This window comes from Canis lupus, chromosome 11 (genome assembly GCF_048164855.1).
Source record: "Canis lupus baileyi chromosome 11, mCanLup2.hap1, whole genome shotgun sequence".
Lineage (NCBI taxonomy): Eukaryota > Metazoa > Chordata > Mammalia > Carnivora > Canidae > Canis > Canis lupus.
In genome coordinates this window covers 21,123,515-21,139,484 of record NC_132848.1, presented here as the reverse complement: position 1 = coordinate 21,139,484, position 15,970 = coordinate 21,123,515, and the positions used below count along the sequence as shown (strand labels likewise).

General features: G+C 54.8%; 1 pseudogene; it reads right to left on the bottom strand.

Annotated features, from left to right (window-relative positions):
* Positions 1-3,328: 3,328 nt before the first annotated feature.
* Positions 3,329-4,812, bottom strand: LOC140642178 (5'-AMP-activated protein kinase subunit gamma-1-like; annotated as a pseudogene).
* Between the last annotated feature and the right edge of the window lie 11,158 nt (positions 4,813-15,970).

Below are 15,970 nucleotides of genomic sequence, written 5' to 3'. Positions count from 1 at the left end.
GGAATACCCAGCTCTAAGGTGGCAGGTGCAGAGAGGGCCCAGGTGTGAGTCAGTGCCCACCTGACCCCAGGACGCAGCATCAGCCAGCAGGAGTCCCACTAGCCTCCCCGCTGGTTCACTTGCAGGGTCTCCCCCAAAGCAGGGTTTCCCTGGGTGGTGGGAAACACCCGGGATGGGGGACATTGTGAGGTGGCCAATGAGTGGCTAAGCCTGCCTGGGCGTCAGCTGACCTGGACCCAAGCTGGTGGAGTCTACGCCTGCGCTTCTCATGCGGGCTTGGGACAGACAACAAGGACTCTGAAAGCTCATGCCCAATGGCTAGGGAGGGGACTCTCTTCTCTCAGAGGCCACGTGTGGGGGGCGCCCTCCCCTGGGGCTCACTCACCACCCTATCCTCTGTGCTTCCTGAGAGGACAGGGATGGAGCCCGGCCCTTCCCAGAAACAGTGAGCTGAAGCAAGAGCCGGGAGGAGCCCGGCAATGTCAGAGGAACTGCAGCCACACGTTCACAGGCGACATTAGAAATAGAAACACGGGGATGGATCAAAAAAAAAAAGTCAAAAATTCATCTCCTAAATGTGTTTCCTGCATTCAGAGTTACCATTGAAAAATCTATCAATTTTATTCCCGGTTCTTTGTCGGTGATCTGTTTCTCTGCCTCCACAAGCTTTGAAATTCCCTTTGCTCTTTTATGCGTTAATTTTACTATAACATGTTGAACGTGTGAGGCGACGATGGGGCAGCGTGTTCAAAGCATCAAAGGGAAGAACTTCAGATTTGGGAAATAGGACTTTTATCCCTGGACTGTCGTTCAGCGAGGAGGGCGTGATGAGCATCCCTGGGAACGCAGGTGTTCGGAAGCATGGCCATACAAAAAAAAAACCTATAAAAACAGTTTGGGACAAAGCGTTTAAGTCAAAAGATTATAAAAAGAAAAGAGACATTGAAAGAGGCATCGGAGATTAAGATAAGCAAATATCGTGGGGAACTGGGGCGTTCGGAAAACTTGGGGGGGGGCAGGGAGAAGAAGCCAGACGGAGCGAGAGGAGAAAGTGCACGCAAGGACGGGTCGGGGCCGGGGCTGGTGGCCATCCACCGGGCTGCCCTCCGTCTGGCCCAACCCCAGGTCCGCACGGACGCACCGTCGGCCCCAGCTGTGGCCCTCTGTCTCTCTGCTGTCTCTCCTGAGCGTCCCCTGGACTGTCCCTGTCATCACGCCTTGACCATGACAGCGGCAGCCTCTGGCGGTCAGGCCAGGCCTTGGCTCCCTGTGGGGCCGGAATCCGATTGCCGTCGTGCAGCCCGCCCTCCCCGTGTCCTGCTCCGGCCTGCAGGCCATCGGAGCACGCCCGTCCCCCGTCCCGTCCCCCATGCTCTCCTTCCGCACCTTTCCTGCTCCTGCTCGTGCTCCTGCTGCTTTCCGGGGTCGGCCCGTCTCTGCGTCCTGTCTCCGGGGAGCTCTCAGCGGGTCCTGCAATAGAACCCGAGCTTCCGTGACCCACCCCTTCCTCCTCCAGTAGCTCCCGCCCCCTCTGCCCTGCTGGTCTAACCGGCCTTATGAACTCCGCGCCCTTGGGGCGCCTGGGGGCTCCGTCGGCTGAGCGTCTGACTCTTGATTCCGGCTCAGGTCACGGTCTCGGGGTCCCGAGATCCAGTTCTGCATCGGGCTCTGCGCTGAGCGTGGAGTCTGCTTGAGATTCTCTTTTCTTTGGCCCCTCAACGCCCTCCTCTCTCTCTAAAAAATAAACAAACAAATAAATAAATACAAATTCCACACCCGCAAGCCCAAACTCTGCAGGTACCTCTTCGAATCTTCCCCTGTCCTTTCGTCCTCACTGCAAGAGTCCCTGAATTGCTGCAGCAAACCCCTCAGAACCACCTTCTCTCCACCTCCTCATTTACCTGCACAAATGGTTCTTATCCAGTTTCCACCCAGAGGGCGACCCACAGGTGTGCTGACTCCGAGCACGTCCCATCGTTTTGCGCTGCATTCCAGGCCTGCCTCCCTTCCTGCATCCCACCGGCAGCCCGTTCCCTACACGGTGCATCGATGTCATCGTTCCTTCCACTTGAAACCCCCGCAAGCCCTAGCAAAGCCCCACACCCTCCCCTGGCCTTGGGCCCCACGTGAGCTCTTTCCTCCTCACTGGCCTCTCTGGGGGGCCCAGAGCTCCACTGTGCATTTTGGAGGGGCTGGATACCAATGCTTCCATCTTAACCATGACAAAAGTATCATTTCAGTTGAATAATTTATATCTTGAGATCAAGATCAATGATTTAGTCATCCAGCATCGGCACCGAGAGGAAACAAATGCACGGCCCGCAGGTTCAGGCGGAGTGAGTCTGTCTGTGTCAAGAGCAGCGTCGCAACGCTTCTGTTTGCACAAAGCCTCCTCCGGACGTTCAAAGACATCTCAGAGAAATGGGATAGAGACATGACCGAATTGGAATCAATACGGTGATGATGGAGAATCTTCATCTTTCCGGGACAGAAACCAAGATAGACACAGACTAGAAATATCATGCCATCAATAAAAAAGAAACCAGCCCTTGCAAAAAAAAAAAAAAAAAAAAAAAAGAACAAAAAAACAGTTTGTCAAAACCACCTCAAAATTACCAAATGAAGAAAGGGGTATTTGAACGCAAAGATTCCCTTTGCTGTTATCCTGAGTCAGAAAGGGGTTTTCAACAGATGGAAAGATTCGCACCAAAAAAATTTGTATATGTTGACCTCGTGAAATCAATGACAAATACTGTTTTCGGTGATTGTATTTTATTATTTTTTAACAGGTCCCCGTCATTTTAATGAAGTTTGCCATGAAAAGCAGTAACCTCGGCTAATCACTCTGCCCTCCTCCTCCAGCAAGCCCCACCTCCTTTTGTCCCTCCTCCCTGCAATCCTCCTCCCTCCCAGGATGGGAAGAAGTGTCACGACATGTGCACAGCCTCCTGCCAACAGCATGAAACAGGATGAGTAAAAATACCATTAGGAAGAGTTTTGTTGTGCCGTCATCTCAGGAGTCGTGGATGGAGACAGAGGCAACGGCTGGGTGAAGTCTGGGGGTCTCTTGGCGATGAGAATTTGCCTGAGGGGCACTCTGCCCGTCATTCACCCAGTAAGGAGGCTACTATACCCAAGAGGGCCGGGCGGGCTGTACGGTGAGGATAGGAGAGCCAAAATCCCCTTCTCCTTTCTCCCCTAACGGGCTCTCCGGCTCCCAACTGGGGAACAGACTCACGGTTCCCTCAAGGTTTCCTCTGTGGTTCCTTGGGCAGGCAGCAGCGGGTGGGGGTCATGTCCCCCAGTGCTGCCCAATGCCACCCCCAGCTCAGGGCTTCTCTCCTCCCGTGAGCACCAGGGCCCGCAGGATGTCAGGCGGCTCTACAATCCCCTTGACCCCATCACCCCCATCTACCACTACGAGTCGGTGACCTCGGTGCCCCCCAGCCTGTACATGGATGGTCGTCTCTCTCCAGAGTCTCACACAGGTAGCCCTCGAGGACACCCTCAAAGTGATGCGAGCGTTTAAATTAAATACACAGAATGTGATCAATGATGCAGGGCTTGGGCCACAGACACGTCTAGGTTGACGTAGGTCTTTTCGACTGCCAGACCGACGGCATCAAACTTAGAGCGGACGTCCACCACACGGCCTTTCCAGTCTACTCGGTGTTGTACAAAGATGCCCAGAGCCACACAGACAGGGGTGGTGGTGCAGGCCGTAGCAACATGGGCAGAGGTGCCAATCTGTAGCTCTTCCAGAGGCTTGGACATGAACTCTGGTTTGGGGAACTCCATTATAAACTTGGGGAACTTGGGGAGGCCCTTGAGGGTGAGGATGTACAAAGTGTTGCCTGACTCTGGGTCAACAACTGGCAGCCTGTGGATCTTGTTCTGAGCTGATGAAGAGACAGCATCAGACGAGGTGGCATTAGGAAAAATGCAGACAAGAGGTTTGAAGGAGACTTGTTGGTACACCTTCCTCTGAGTTTCTGACTTGTGTTCTTTGAGCTCATAGATGTTTTTCTAATTTTTTAAAATTTAAATTCAATTTGCCAACATACAGTAGAACACCCAGTGCTCATCCCATCACATGCCCTCCTCAGTGCCTGCCACCCAGTCACCCCCTTCCCTCCACCAACCTCCCCTTCCGTAACGCTTTGTTTCCCAGAGTTAGGGGTCGCTCACGGTTTGTCTTCTGCTCTAATTTTTTCCCACTTGGTTCCCCTCCTTATAATCCCTTTCACTATTTCTTATATTCCACATATGAGTGAGACCATATGATGATCATCCTTCTCCGATGGACTTACTTCACTCAGCATCATACCCTCCAGGTCCATCCACGTTGAAGCAAATGGTGGGTATTTGTCCTTCCTGATGGCTGAGGAATGTTCCATTGTATATGTAGACCATGTGTCTTTATCCATTCATCTGTTGAAGGACATCGTGGCTCCTCCCACAGCTTGGCTCTTGTAGACATTGCAGCTATAGACACAGCTGGTAGATCTGTACCAAGGCTGATTTACGGCAGCGGTGCAGGGTATTGATGATGGTCAGCATGCCCACAAAACTTCGCATCTTACAATCCCTCTAAGGGGCAGCTTGGACACCACTAGTCACTGAAGCAAAGGAAGCTTCCTCCACCTGCAGGGACATATCCAATACCACTGATTTGGAGCTGGTGGGGATCAGGCCACAGCAGCAATGAAACCTCCTGAAGAAAGGATACACACTACTGTTGGATTCTGGGGTCTCTTGAAGATGCTCATTTTCTGGAGCTGAGGAGCTACCCGAAGAAGCGACCGTCTCCATTTCAAGAGGCTCTGACTGGTTTCGCTTGCCTTAGGAAGCTCTCTGGGAGCAGCACGGGCTGGGATTGCATTTTCAAGAACTAGATACATGTTCATTTTTATGATTAATTTTATTACCTGTAATGTTTCTCTCAAATAATTTAATCGTGTTCATTTTTCTCCTAATAATTTACAGAAGGGCAGAGGTAGAAGACGAGGGACAAGCAGGCCCCATGCCCAACGCAGAGCCTGACACGGGCTCCATCTCACGACCTTGAGATCATACCCTGAGCTGAAATCAAGAGGTGGATGTATCACCGACTGAGCTACCCAGGGGCCCCTTCACATGTATATTTTTAAATTTTGCATTCACCTGAAGTTTTTTAATGTTTTATCATTTCTGGTGTTTAAGTATATTATTTAGTTTCCATTTTTTAATGATTTTTGAATACTTCAAATAGGATATCTGCATTTTGGACTCATGTAAAATAAATACTCGGTGCTGGTATTGTGTCCTCACAGCGGCCTTAGCATCAGTGCCCTCACATCACGTCCCCCAGCCACACCAGCAGCCTGGCTTGGTTCCACATGCAGCCCAGGCCCCCGGTGCATGTTCCTTGTCCAATACCCAACATCTTCTCAGTTCCTGGGGTTTTGCTACCTGTTAGCATCTCAGAGACGCTTTGCCCGACCATCCTTCCAAAGAGATTCCCCATCACCCTCCAAGTCCTCCCTCTTTCATTTGTCTGAATGGAATTAATCGACCTGAATTTGCATAATGCATTTGTTGCTTATTGTCTGCCTCCCTTGTTAAGATTAATCACCATAAAAGCAGGAATATTGGCAGGGCTGCTTGCTGCCCTACCTTTGCTGATAGAACGCCCCTTGACACAGAGTAAAATTCAATAAGCATTCGTTAAATAAATAAATGAATGAGAATGGCTAAAAATAGTTTAGGGAAGGAGGAGGACAAAAAAATGAAAACCAAAAAGTTCAGAAACAGAGAGAAAACTCACAGGTGTGGGAGGCAGAAAAGACTCGTCCCAACATACAGATAAGTGGTGACTCCAAAAAAAGAATCTAAATAATGTCTTTGAGAACATTTAGGGAGGTGATTCAAAACATTATTTTAGACATTAAAGGAGTCTTTAATCTACATTTTAAAAGGGCACCTCATATTTCAGGGGAAAAATGGAAAAACTGATGAAGAGTTAGTTCTGAAACACACTGTAATAAGATTCACTGAATTTTAAAATAAACAATTTTGAAAACACACACTAAACGAGTAAGTCTTGTAAAAGGGGAAAGAAATCTCCTGGCATAAGACTTTTCAACAGTAGCACACACCACGATGAAAGCAAATTCCTCCCAAAGAAAGAACAGGAGACTAGAATTTAATGTCCAGCCAGGTACACGATACAGGTGCCCATTGTCAGCGCACGGGGCCTGCGGCCACCTGACATGCAAGAGCAGACTTTGCAGATGAGCACAGAGAATTGCTGCTTAGTGAGCTGCACCAGCTCAACCAGTGACCATTGGAAACCGTAAGATAACCAGGTCTCTGCGTCGATCCGCGTGCACAGGTGCTCTAGACATGTGGACGTGAAGGACACCCTTCAAACGCTTAGGAAAAGCTATCAGAGAATACTTGTAAGAGTGTTCTTAAGTGAGTAACTGCAAACAGGCACCTGGGGCTTACACAGCCTTATATGTCAGCGACGCCTCAACCAGAAACTAAAAATAATGACAGTACAAACGGGAAAAAGAAAATAACTTTTCATCACAGTCCGCAAAGGAGGGGGCCAACTCAACCCACAAAACATATTTGCAATTCCTGTGGCTGTCGACATTCAAAATATGAAACCAAAGAAGTCTTTTTGAATCTCAACAGTTTGAAAACAACCCCAAGAAGCAGAACGTATCAATAAGCATTTCACGCAACAGCAGCCTGTGAGTCGACACGACACCCGATTAATAACCAGGAAAAGGAGAATTTAGGTTGAATATACATTTGAAGCAAAGGTAATTACGTTTTTTTTTAAGAAGTTGACATTTGTAGACAAATATAGGAAACCGTAGATTCACCTCAGCTCTGCTTGTGTCAAACACGTCAGTAGTGAACAAATGATTACGCTTCATTTTGTAAAACCAATGATCAAACACATTCATAACCTACAACCCTGTGAAAACACTCTAATGATATGCCCCTGGACAAAACAAACAAACAAACAACAAACAAACAAAAACAACCAAAAAACTGTAATCGTGTAAAATTTGGAAGCTGCCCAAGTGTCATTGAGGGGATGAAGGAATCCACCGTTTACTGAAAGATTCTGTGCCATGTGGAGCAAGAACCCCGGGCAATGGCAGTCATGTCCCTCCCAGGGGACAGAGCAAATCACAGAAGATCTCGGAAGGACACCGCTGCTGTGTCACCTGCACACAACCCATCACTTAGGAACGTGTACTGATTCGGCAAAGTGATGAAGGTAATTGAGAGGATGGTAAAAACAAAATCAGACTAGTTGACACCTTGGCGGGGCTAGAGCTGGGACGGGGAAGAAGCACATGGAGAATGTTCTCTCTCACGCTCCGTGTCCTGAGAAGGGTGGCGAGTGCAGGTGCTGGCTTCATTATGAACCTTTATGACATTTGTTTTTAAATACATATGCTTGGGACGCCTGGCGGGCTCAGCAGTGGAGCGTCTACCTTCAGCCCAGGGCGTGACCCCAGGGTCCCAGGATCGAGTCCCACATCAGGCTCCCCTCAGAGAGCCTGTTTCTCCCTCTGCCTGTGTCTCTGCCTCTCTTTCTGTGTCTCTCAGGAATAAATAAAATCTTACAAAAAAATAAGACTAAATAAATAAATACATATGCTTGGCCCCCAGAACACTGCTCATTTCCTACTACAGTTTCGATAAATATTTGCTGGATGACAGAGCGACTCCTTATTTTTCCCAGGAGGAGCTCCAAGAGAACAAGGGGGTAATCCACAGGAGAATAGAGACGAGCATAAGAGCAAGTCAGAGAAGCCTCAGGTGACACTGGGCCTCCCGGGAGGGGTGCATGGGGAGGGGCCCAGAATGAATCCTAGCGATGCGCTGGTGCATCTGCTGTGACATCGTGGCGCTTGTCTTCCCCGTTATCTGAGGGGTCTGCTGGGGGTTCGAGGTCATATGTGAAGCAACAAAAGGAGACATCCACTCCGAGGCAGACAAGCCACCGCCAACAGGCGAGGCGAGCACGGCGCCCTGCAGTAGCTTCGTGATGGTAGTGAAGTATGCAGAGCGCCAACTGGCCCCACGCCGCCGTGTGGCCAGGATCACGGGATGGAGGAAGACGGACGTGTGCACGTGCTGGGGTGAGGGCGCGCGGGGATGCTCTGTTGTCACCCATGGACCAAAACACCGAGCTAGAGCCGCATGGCAATATGACTCAGAAATTCAGACAGAGAGAAACAAAGTGAGAGCCCGGAGGGGGGACACGAGCTGCCCTGGGGTAAACTTGGGGTGGGTGGGGGGGAGTAGAGGTGGAGGGGCAGGGCAGGCTCGCCGTCTGAGTCACGCACCCCACAGCCCCATGCTATGACAACAGACCCACATTCTCTACGAAAGGGACAATTAAGTTTAAAGTCATTCTGTAGGGGACCCCAGGGTTGCTCAGTGGTTGAGCATCTGCCTTCAGCTCAGGTTGTGACCCCGGGGTCCCAGGATCGAGTCCCACATCGGGGTCCCCGCAGGGAGCCTGCTTCTCTCTCTGCCTGCATCTCTGCCTCTTTCTCTAGGTCTCTCATGAATAAATAAATATGATTTTTTAAATAAATTAAAATTTTTAAAAATCGTTCTGCACCTTGAGAAAACGGAAACAAAAGGAGACAAACAGGATTTTCAGGACATCAGTGTAGGGAGGATGCCGTCATGTCCGCGACCCAGAAAGGTGCTTCACTGCTGTGAAAGCTTCATCCCTCCCGGGCACACAGGCTGTCAGGCCCTCTATCCTGACCACGCGAGGACGCCACTCTTCCTGAAACTGCGACTGCGGCCACGATGGCCTTTCTGTCCTCACCACCCTCAGGAGCGGCAGGTCACAGGACCGAGATCAGAGGCAGGGACGCCGGGGACGGACAGAGCCCGCTGAGCAATCACAGATGTGCCTCCTGACCCCGCCAGTGGTGCCTTGCGGTTCACAAAACCCTTCAAACATGGTTTCGTCTGCCCTCGGATGTTGCTTTTCGAGTTATTTTTGTAGGACACACATCTGGACGTCTCCCTGCACCAAGCAGGTCTCCCACGTCCTCAGGTGAGACTGTGCTGGGCACACAAAGCCCTGCTGTTCCGTCCAGTCTGCCTTCGCTTTTCCCTCTTCTAGAGCCTGTCCCCGAACCTTGAGTAGTGAGTCCTCAGCGTTACTCTTCTGGAAGCTTTCCTTGCGAGGCCACGGTCCCTGCCTTGTTCTGCACATTTCTCTGTGCGCGCTTCAGAGATGCGGGCACCTGCGGTCCACGCGCGGCCTGGCGCGGGCCTCCCCGTGCTGTCTCCAAAACCCTGTGCGGCGGCCGCAGCTTTCCCTCCGACAGTCCTGCTCTGAATTCCCCGTTTTCTCCCTCTCCTGCACCCTCTGTGTCACCTCCGCCTTCCAGCTTGAGCCGAGGCCGTCGGGAGCTGGCTTCCCAGTTGTTCTTTTTCTTTTTTATTTTTTTTTAAAGATTTTATTTATTTATTAATGAGACACAGAGACAGAGAGGCAGAGCCCAGGCAGAGGGAGAAGCAGGCTCCATGCAGGGAGCCTGATGTGGGACTCGATCCTGGGACCCTGGGGTCAAGCCCCAGGCCCAAGGCAGGTGCCAAACTGCTGAGCCACCCAGGGGTCCCCTGTTCTGTCTTTTTCAAGACGAAGTCCGGGGGAAGCAAGTGGCTCACCGCTGATGGGGTGCGCCTGCTTCTCAGAGCCGGTGGGAGGATGGCCCGCACACTGGGGACAGGCTAGTCCGCAGGGGTGGGGGGTGACACGGACATCCCCGGAGCCACCGCTCACACCCACCCCACTCCCTGCGGCTCCTGTGATGATGTCCTTGCTCTTCGATGTGCCTCTGCCGCCAGGAATTCTGGTCTCTCCGTCCCTGCAGACGGAGTCTCCCCCACTGACGTCCCCACCAGCCCGCCTTCTATTTCTGTCTTTCCATAATTTTATGTCTGCTCTCTCGTTCCTGTAATTTCACTCATGACTTTCCAAAGTCTTTCCTATGTCTACGTGGGTGTGCTAAGACGGATCATTTTGACATGTCAAAAATTCGTATCTCAAAAGTATAGACAGATACAATTAAAGAAAATATTCTATTTATATTGGGAACATAAAATCATAAAAGTGTGTGCGAATAAACCAAAATAGAAATGTACAATATTATGTAAAGAAGAGGGAGCATTAAGCAGTTCTAAGGAATCCACCCCAAATCTTGGAACAAATGGAAAGTCATATATGGCCTTAGAGAGGCAGCGTAGACACATCCAGGCTTCGCACGTCGCGACCCAGCACACCTGTGAGCTGAGGGGACCTCGCTGGTGCACACACGGCTTCTGGTACATTTGCGTATTTGTACCTCCCGCGTGCGCGTGCATGCAGGTGTGCATGCGTGTGCACAGGTGTGCGCGTGATCTCCAGTGGAACTATCCTCATAAACCAGCAAGAAAGAGGGCAGAGCCGGAATCTGCGTTACTTAGGGGCTGCGGCACCTGAAGGTGAGGCACCGTGGGGAGCCGCCCGAGCACACGCGGGCACTTAACGTGCGAGGGAAGCATCATTTCAAAATTGGGGAGAAAAAACACGGGGGAGGCGGTCAGCGCCCACACGACGCTGCGGCTTCATTGAAACGTGATGAGGACCTCGGTTTGCCCCTCGCTCAAGGCTCAGCGCGTGGGGGCTCGGCGGGTGGCGGGTGGTGGGGCGAGGTCACAGCCACACTCCGAGGAGGCGCCGCAGGCAAGGGGGCTCCAGCCCGGGTCACAGGGCTCGCCCCGGCCTCCCTGGGGACCCCAGCCTGGCCGCGGGGGGACGGGGCTGCGGGAATCGCCCCGCCCCTCCTGTCTCTCTGCTCCCTGCTCCCCGCTCCTCCCCTCTCTTCCCCTCCCGACTCCTCCCCTCTCCTCCCTGCTCCTCCCTCAGGCCCTGAGTCACCCATGGTTCCCTCAGGCAGTGTCTGGCCCAGGGGCCTCCACATCAACACTTCTATGTAATCTGATCTACCACAAGTATTTTAAGGCGAACCGGAAGTTTTTTGAAATAATTTTAGAGTAAGGAAGTCTTTTCTAAAACCAAAAACTAAAAGAGAAAAAATGAATTCTAGTAAATTTTTTGATATTTTAAATAGCATGGAAAAAAGCACAATTTGAAGAAAGCCAGTAGACGGAGGGTGTAAACTATGGATCCCTGTGTTAGGTCTCTGCAGAAACATAGGCGTAGGTAGGACTCTTATTACGAAGGGGCGATTTTCATAAAATGTAATGATAGTCATCAAATCACCAAGAAAACTACTAACCATTCAATAGAAGGGTAATTAAAAGACACGAATACAGATTTGGCCAAAAAAGGATGTCAGTTAAGCAAATGGAAAGCCTCCCGATTATCCACTAATCAATTAGGGCCTTACTATTTTGAACTAGAAAAATAGAAACAAATGAAAACCCAGACCCACAGGCACCGCTGGCGTGTGAGCCCGCGGGCACCTCACAGGAGGGGGTCCCGCGTCACGGAGGGGGGTCACAGCCAGGCCCCCCAACACTTGCGAGTGCTGAGGTCTGACCTGCGACTCAGCAGTTCTGTGTGGGCATCGATCCTGCAACGGCCCCACCTCCGCGCGGGAGCCCACGACCACGGGGAGCGCAGGGAGAAGCCTGGGTCCCTGGGGAGGCCCGCTAGCCGGGGCTGTCCGCCATCCTACGCTGCAACGCCACATCATTAATTAAAAAGAAAAAAAAAAGATTTAAAAAGAGCATCGTAAAATAAATAAATAAATAAATAAATAAATAAATAAATAAATAAATAAAAAGAGCATCGTATTTATTGAAAAGGAAAATCTCTCCAATAAACCCTGAGTGGGGCGGGGAACGATGGGCAGAGCACACCGGTGTCGGTTCAAATGAAGAGGATACGTGTGATGGCGCGTCGTGGGCCCCGAGCACGCGTGGAAGGGAGCAGGTGGGGATGGCGCGTAGTGGGTGCCACACATGCGTGGAAGGCAGCGGGCGGGGCACCAGGATGTCTCCTTGGAGAGGAGGTGGAGGCCGGACGGGGTTGAGGGGTGAGCCCCTGCCCTGGGGACCCCTCCCCCGTGTGTCTGTCCCGAGAGGCAGGTCCTGCTGTCCTCCTGGAGGGAGAGCCACCAGAGCTCTGCTGCCCCACAGCCTCTGGGGGACCCACCTCCCCTCCCCACTGCTAGCTGTGTCCCGCCCGCTCCCTGCTGCTCACCGGGCGAGGACAGCTCACAGTCCGCAGCCTCCTCAGCCTGCCCGGGCCTCCCGGACCGACCCCCCACCCCCCACCCCACGCGTTCACGTGAAATCACCCTGAAGAGGTGAACCGACTGAGCTACATCGTGAAAATCTAAGTGTCCTGCAGCAGGAGGCATCCTGGCCATGGGGGCGGATGCAGGAAATGGTCCTGCTGGCCCCTCGGCGGGGAGCTCCCCACAGATGACCAGCCTCCTGGGAGCTCACAGGGACGAGCCCCGGGCTGGGGGACCCTCCAGGGCTGGCCTGCTGAGGACACGCGGTCCTGCAGCACGGGTGAGGGCCAGCCACGGGGAAAAGAGCAAAGGCTGAACCACGCGGAGCAGAGTGGGTCCCTTGCCTGAGGGCAGGGGCAGAGACGGAAATGGGGGAGAGCCAAGGGTGGGGACGTGGGACCTGGGCCAGAACCGGCTCCCCCCGGACCCGGGCTGGCGGGAAGTCAAGGGCCAGGGCTGGCGGAGCAGAGTGGACGGGGCAGGGAGGCCTGCAGTCCCGGCCCCCAGGCCCCCAGCAACCGGCTTGGCACTCCAGGACTTTCCATGGTGAGCCGGGGCCAGGGAAGATGGGGTGCAGGGTGGCCGGAGCGCAGGAGACGGCAGGCCAGGGTCGGTGCTGCATGGGGAGTGTGACACCCGAGTGTGTCAGGCATACATGTGCACACCATGCACGCTGCACCCAGATTCCAGGCTGGGAGGTCTGTACTGGGGCGGGGAGGAGAGCAAGAGTGCACAGTCCCTGGGGAACCCCGTGCCGTGTCAGCCTCGTGCCCCAGGAGACGCGGCTCCTCAGGAGGCCAGAGGTGGGCTGCGTGGGAGGGGAGGGCGGCACTGAAGGGGCGCCCGGCCCGGGTCTGCTGCTCGGCCACCGGAGGACCTTGGGAAGGGAAGGTAGGGGCAGGTCACCTGCCTGGGTGTTCGTCCCCATGGAGGCTCCGTCCACCCGCCTGAGCTGAAGCTGACGGCCCTGTCCCTGCGGCACAGCACCAACCCCTCACCCCCCCCCACCCCCCGAGACCAGGTGGCAGGAGGAGAGCCGGGCACCGGGGCCGCACCCAGGCCAGGCTGGCTACCCTGCGCGAGTATCTGAGGGCCCGGCCCTCCTCTCCGATGGCAGCGCCCATCTGTAAAGGCCACAGTCCGCACTCCTGGCACCGGGTCTTTCCGACAGCCCCGACACCCTGCCACGTCCAAGCCGAAGCATGTCCACTCAGGACAGGGTCCCACATCCACGGACAGCACCTGGGACGAGGATGTTTGTGCTGGAGCCGGTGCCAGGGTGCTCCCGGCTTCCCCAGGGCGGCCCCTGTGCCAGGCTGAGCCTCAGCCCCCTCAGCAAAGCCCCTCCCTCCACCTCTCCAGCCTGCAGGCCCCTGCGGGGGTGACCCCAGCTCTTTGGAGCAGTGGCTGGTGCTGGTGGGGCACTGCCGGGAGGCCCGCCAGGCTGGGGGGCACGTTCCCCTGGAAACCACCCACAGGCCCGCGCCGCCGTGGCATCGGGGTCTCCACAGAAAGCCCACCCCTGCCAGGCACCCGCAGGAGCTGCAGCGGGGCGTGGGCACAGGGCCCCCCAAACAGGCGCCTCGGACCGCAAGTACTGCCGAGTTCCCAGCTCTGGGCCTCACCCTCGCTGGCAAAGGCGGTGGCCACCGCTTCCCCACCTGCCACCCACCGAGGGAGATGCACTTTCTCATGTGTGTCCTGTGGGTTCTCAGACCTGCGCACAGCAGGGTGGGAGCGCACGTCCACAGGGAGTGCACTCCGCCTCCGGGAGCCTCCTTCCTTCCACGAGTACCTGGAAATCCTGCTCTGGGTGGAGGGACACAGCTCATGCCAAGAGTCCAGGTACCTGCTAACGGAGGTTCATTGCCTCATTCCAATCAAAGAGCAAATTCAAAAGCAAACAGGTAAAAACCCTGGTAAGGGAGGTTGTTTTATCCGCACAGCTGGATGAACACGTGGCATCGGCAGGAACGCATAACCCCCAAAACTGATGCAGCCTGGAAGTCAGGATAGGGACAGGGGTCCAGGCGGGGATGGTCAGGGATTCTGGGGGAGCCTCATGCCATCTACATACAGGGGTAGGGAAGGTCCCCCCGTGGCCCTGTGTGCAGCGCACTGAGCACCCCGGGCCTGAGACCCTTTGGTGGTGGCACCAGAGGGAGGGAGCACCCCATTCTCGCAGGCGTGGAGCAGGGGCTCCAGGGGGCTCAGCAGATGGCCGAGGACTCCCAGGGTAAGAGGAGCCTCCAGTCCACCCCGTCTCCAGATCAAGAGCTGAGTGGGAAGGAACGACTGTGTGACGTGTGTCCTCTCCCATGACTGTGGCCGCTCACCTCTCAGGCTGTGGACACCAGTTCTGGAAGGGTGGATGTGCACAAGGGTTGGGTGTGTACCTTTGTGCAATGTTGGGGCTACAGCCCCGTCACGATGGGCCCCCAGTGGGTCAGTTCGGGAACGTCCCCCCAGCAGCACCGCCCTCTTCCCCGGATGCTCCCCCTGGGTGGGAGTAGGGAGCTCGCCCAGACCCCGGTCCTCCTGGCTCAGCAGAGTCAGGCCCAGCCTCATGCCCCTAACACCTCGTGTCTAGACGGCCGCTGTCCTGGGGGAGCTCCGCAGGTGGGGCTTCACTTTCTGGGCCTGCCGACCTTTGATGCTGGTCCTCTGCTCTTCTGAGGACCCCTCCTCCCACCGCACCTCCATCAGCTACGCGAGCCCCCGGGTCCTCACCCTGCTGCCCCCAGGGTCAAGGGGCCATCGCAGACCTCTGCTACACCTTGGGGGTCCTCAGATCACCCCCCTTGCCAGTACAGGGACCCCTCAGTACTGCTGCCCCCCCCACCTGCCTACACCTGTCTGTGTCTGCAGTCCTGGTCCCCGTGATGCTTCTTGTGATGCCGGGGATCCCATAACCTCATAAAGCGCCCTACACACACACACACACACACACACACACACACACACACACACACGGTGCTGCAGCTCCTGCCTGGCACCTCCCCCAGGACCCTGGCCAGCCTTGGACACAGGTGGGGGCCTGGTCGCAGGCCTCATGCTCCTTGTGGAGCAGGTTGTTTCCTCGTGGTGTCACTACCGGGGAGCGCGGGCTTCACTCCCGCAAGCCATCTCCGGGATTGCAGGAATGCAAAGTCTGCTTTTACCTTATTCGGTGACTTCTATTTTCAGCCTGCACTCAAAAAGGCACCACGGCGCTGTCAGGCGTGGGTTGTCCCTGACGAGGAGGAGCCCGTGGGGACCATGAACCTCCACAGAGCTCAGCCTCACCTGGTGCCCACGCGGTTGCCCCCAATCAGCCTGGGGATCCCTCCTGCCCCCCTCCTGTGTCCTCTCAGCAGCCCCGGGTCCTGGGCTGATCTCCTGCACCCCACCAGCCTGCTGGACCCCCCGGGCCTCCACCATTCCACCCAGGGGTCCTGGGAGCCACAGGGAGTCTGCTCCTGAGGCCAGAGGCCCAGCTTTGAGGCTGCGCTTGGAGGCACCTCCGGTGAGATTCTGGGAGAGCCGGGTCTGGACCCCATGATCCAGTTCAGGATCCATGACCCCAAACCCAGGAAAACTGAGAGAGTCCGACCCCTCCCCCCACCCTCGAGGCCCCAGCCTGCAGGTGGAGTCAGTGGACGTGGGCAGGGAGGACGCGGACCATGTGGTGCCGAGTCACTAGT